This window comes from Phalacrocorax carbo, chromosome 3 (genome assembly GCF_963921805.1).
Source record: "Phalacrocorax carbo chromosome 3, bPhaCar2.1, whole genome shotgun sequence".
Taxonomy (NCBI): domain Eukaryota; kingdom Metazoa; phylum Chordata; class Aves; order Suliformes; family Phalacrocoracidae; genus Phalacrocorax; species Phalacrocorax carbo.
Window position 1 is genome coordinate 36,502,440 of NC_087515.1, and position 5,152 is coordinate 36,507,591.

Here is a 5,152-nt window from a genome sequence, read left to right on the forward strand (position 1 = left end):
GCATATCAACAGCTCCAGGTAGGCGTAAGGCTCTGAGATTCAGGCTTTATGGTCCACCATCCTGCCGAAGAGGGTCAATTCATCACCTGCAGAGCCCAGACCAATTAAAACAGCCTGGTTTGTGCCTCACAATGGCTGCACCAGGCAAGGCTGAAAGACTTAGCAACCTGAAGACTTCTTGCAAATTGTAGAACTTACCTTGCCTGAGCTCACCTCTAGGTATTTTCCCTGCCTTTCTCTTCTTGAGTGTCATTTACTCCATTTCCACTAAAAGACAGGTGTTAATCTCTCCCCGCTCTCTGGCTGCCTTTCTTCCATTTGTCAGCTGTCTCTAAGGGCAGTGACCTTGTGCCACCTGCCGTGCATCTGCAACTAGAGGATGTGACCTGCCTCACACAGCTCACTGGTGAGCACTGTTCTTCCAGGAGAAAGGAAAGGAGATTTACCTGACACTGCTCTGCTTGCAGATGCCGGGTTTGAACCCACATTTCCCTGCTCTGACTGCAGCAACTCACTTGACCACTTTGTGCAGAACTACACATCAGTCCCCTGGAAATCACTGCTTTCCCTTACTTGTGGCTGCAGGACTGGTAACCATTTGTCTCTGTGGGAGTCCAGCCCAACACTGTAATTAGCAAAGTTATTAATAATTAGAGAACTTAGCAGCAGCCAAAGGAAGGGAAACCACATATACCATTGCCAGAAAATTCACCTCCTGTGCAAACAGCTGTGTTTGTGCAATGTTTTGAGAAAGGAGTTACCTATCTGTTTTAAATCATGGATTTCTTCGTCTTCAGCAGTATCTTGGATATCTCCTGGCCTGTGAAAACACCAAAACCAGAAAATTTAAGCAAAAAACCCTGAAAACCAACAAAGCTTATAATCAAATGGAAAGAATTAGCAATAACACCAGTGTTACTGCCAGAGACAGCATAGTAGTGGAGGCTCAGCAGCTCAGGGCTCGCTCTAGTGCCCTTCACTCCTTCACTGGTCTTTCTTGCTGGCTCATTAAGTAGAACCCTCACAAAAAAAGTCAAAAAAGGTTTCCCCTCAGAAAATTTGTTCAACAAAATTATCCATCCACAAATAAGTGTCAAGACAAATCTTTTCACCTTGCCCAGCTTGTTCTGATAATGTCAAGCCAGTGAGTTTCAGTCCTCCTGATGATTTGTTCCAGTGACAGAAAACGCTGCTTCACAACTTTCTCTGTTAAATTCCATTTTGGCTTTACACAAACATATTAGCATTCATTTTCACTTTAATGGGCCTTGTGATTTGCAGCATTAGTGTTTTGGCTTCAACATTTTTAAAGCCAAATGTGTGCTGTCTACTTTGCTGTGGGTTGCTTTGGCATTATTGGATGTAAACCTCAATCAACATTACCACGAAGTGTGGGTTATGAGCTTGTCCAGCACAAAGCTGGGCTGAGAGTTTGGGAAAGAGGGGTTTTGCAGTAAAATATCAACCTTTTTGACTGTTTGTTCCATCTATGAATTAAAGCAGAGTTTGGAAACACCAGAACCTACAGTGTGGTGGAAGACTTATTTTTACTTCCCTTCAGCTGCAAACACAGACACACATTAATGGTTTTGCATTCATACGTCTTCAATGAATTAGCATATTGATATTTATTTAATAAGGATTCCTGGTGTGCACCTGATCTCTGTCCAAGCCTTCCTTGACATCCTTTCAGCCTGATCACCTCCTTAGCTCACTGCTTGTTCCTGCTGGGTAGGTTGTTTTCTGCTTTCAGAGCAGAGGGACACCAGTGCTGTCATGATGAGGAGCCCAAGAATGAGGAGTTGCTTTTAGGGTATTTTTTAGGGCTAGGTAGTGCCCAGCATGAATCATAGAATCATAGAATCTTTAAGGTTGGAAAAGACCCTTAAGATCATCGAGTCCAACCGCTAACCTATCACAGCCAAGTCCACCACTAAACCGTATCCTCAAGCACCACATCTACCCTTCTTTTAAATACCTCCAGGGATGGAGACTCAACCACCTCCCTGGGCAGCCTGTTCCAATGTTTGACAACCCTTTCAGTGAAGATGTTTTTCCTAATATTCATCCCAAACTTCCCCTGGTACAGCTTGAGGCCATTTCCTCTCCTCCTATCGCTTGTTACTAGGGAGAAGAGACCGACCCCCACCTTGCTACAACCTCCTTTCAGGTAGTTGTACAGAGCACTAAGGTCTCCCCTCAGCCTCCTCTTCTCCAGGCTAAACAATCCCAGCTCCCTCTGCCGCTCCTCATAAGGCTTGTTCTCTAGACCCTTCACCAACTTTGTTGCCCTTCTCTGGACACACTCCAGAACCTCAATGTCCGTCTTGTAGTGAGGGGCCCAAAATTGAACACAGTATTCAAGGTGTGGCCTCACCATCACCTCCCTGGTCCTGCTGGCCACACTATTGCTGATAGAAGCCAGGATGCCATTGGCCTTCTTGGCTGCCTGAGCACACTGCTGGCTCATGTTCAGCCAGCTGTCAACCAACACACCCAGGTCCTTTTCCTCCAGGCAGCTCTCCAGCCACTCCACCCCAAGCCTGTAGCGTTGCATGGGGTTGTTGTGACAGAAGGGCAGGACCTGGCACTTGGCCTTGTTGAATCTCATACCATTGGCTCTGGCCCAATGATCCAGCCTGTCCAGGTCCCTCTGTAGGACTTTCCTGCCCTCCAGTAGATCAGCACTTCTACCCAGCTTGGTGTCATCTGCAAACTTACTGATGTGCACTCAATCCCCTCCTCCAGATCATCAATGAAGTTATTGAACAGGGCTGGCCCCAACACTGAGCCCTGGGGAACACCACTCGTGACCGGATGCCAACTGGATTTGACTCCATTCACCACCACTCTCTGGCCTTGGCCGTCCAGCCAGTTTTTAACCCAGCGCAGAGTGCACTTGTCCAAGCCATGAGCAGCCAGCTTCTCCAGGAGAATGCTGTGGGACACAGTGTCAAAGGCCTTACTAAAGTCCAAGTAGACAACGTCCACAGCCTCCCCCTCATCTGCTAAGTGGGTCACCTTATCATAGAAGGAGACCAGGTTAGTGAGGCAGGACCTCCCTTTCATAAACCCATGCTGGCTGGACCCAATCCCCTGGTTGTCCCGCATGTGCTGCATATTGGCATTCAGGATGATCTGCTCCATGACCTTTTCCGGCACCGAGGTCAGGCTGACAGGCCTGTAGTTGCCCAGATCCTCCTTCCAACCCCTCCTGTAGAGGGGCATCACATTTGCTAGTTTCCAGTCATCTGGGACCTCCCCGGTTGACCAGGACTGTGATAAATGATGGAGAGTGGCTTGGCGAGCTCCTCTGCCAGCTCCCTCAGTATCCTCGGGTGGATCCCATCCGGCCCCATGGACTTGTGAACATCCAGGTGAAGGAGAAGGTTGGTGACTGCCACCTTTTCAACAGCTGGGACTTCATTCTGCATACTATCTCCATTTCCCAGCACAGGGGCCCGACAAGCCCAAGGATGACCAGTGTATTAAAGGCTGAGGCAAGGAAAGCATTAAGTACCTCAGCCTTCTCCTCATCTTTCCTGGCGAGGTCACCTTCCGCATCCAACAAAGGAGGGAGGTTCTCCCTGGCCCTCCTTTTGTCACTGATGTATTTATAAAAACATTTTTTGTTATCTTTAATGGTGGCAGCCAGTTTAAGTTCCAGCTGGGCCTTTGCCTTCCTAATCTTTTCGCTGCATAACCTCACGATATCCTTGTAGTCCTCCTGAGTCACCGGCCCCTTCTTCCAAAGGCGGTAAGCTCTCCTTTTTTTCATGAGTTCCAGCCAAAACTCCCTATTCAGCCGAGCCGGTCTTCTCCCCCGCCTGCTCGACATACGGCACATGGGATCGGCCTGCTCCTGCACCTTTGAGACTTCCTTCTTTAATAACATCCAGCCTTCCTGGACTCCTTTGCCCTGTGGGTCTGCCTCCCAAGGGACTCTGTTAACCAGACTCCTTAAAAATCCAAAGTGTGCCCTTCTGAAGTTCAGGGTAGTGGTTTTGCTGACCCCCTTCCTTACTTCTCCAAGAATCAAGAACTCTATCATGTCATGGTCGCTGAGCCCAAGACAGCCTCCAACCACCACATCACCCACCAAGCCTTCTCTGTTTGTAAACAGCAGGTCCAGTGGGGCACCTCCCCTGGTTGGCTTGCTTACCAGCTGCATCAGGAAGTTACCTCCCACACACTCCAGGAACCTCCGAGACTGCTTTCTTTCTGCTGTGTTGTATTCCCCACAGATATCTGGTAAGTTGAAGTCTTCCACGAGACCAAGGGCTAGAGATTGTGAGACTTCAGCCAACTGCTTGTAGAGTACTTCCTCTGTCTCCTCACCCTGGTTGGGTGGTCTATAACGGACTCCCACCAGGATATCCGCCTTATTAGCCTTCCCCATGATCCTTACCCATAAGCACTCAATCTTATCATTACTGTCGTTGAGTTCTAGACAGTCAAAACACTCTCTAACATACAAGGCTACCCCTCCACCTCTCCTTCTTTGCCTGTTCTTCTAAAGAGCTTGTAGCCATCCATTGCAGCTCTCCAGTTGTGTGGGTCATGTTTCTGTGATGGCGACCACATCATAGTTTCCCTGGAGCGTGACGGATTCCAGCTCCTTGTGTTTATTGCCCATGCTTTGTGCATTAGTATAAATGCACTTCAGTTGAGCTATTGATCTCTTCTCCAACACAGGTATGCCACCAGTAGGACATACTTCTATGAGGAATCTCCAGGATACGGGACCATGCAAGAGGTCATCTCCCAGATGAGGTCTAGTCACAGAGGCATGGTTTCCTCAGCTGCTTCAGTCTGGTGGGGTCACCTCCCTTCCTCCCCACTCCATGGACCCAGCCCCTCTTTACCTATGTCCTCTGCCCAGCTGGAAAGTCATACATGGGAGATGCATGCCTCATCTTGATCCGTGTCCTGGGTGATAGGAGGGGTATCCAGCTCGGTGAATCATTTAGATGAGAGCATTTTCCTTTATTCCTTTTCTTCCCTTTCCCAGGGCCTTTCCTCCTGCATTGGGTCACCTGCTAGCATTATAAGAAACATTCCTCATAACTGAAGCTTCAGATGCAAAGCTCTTCTGAATCACCACTTAAGGAGATGTCAGCCAGCAAGTACAAAAGGAAAGTTGCAATCTTAC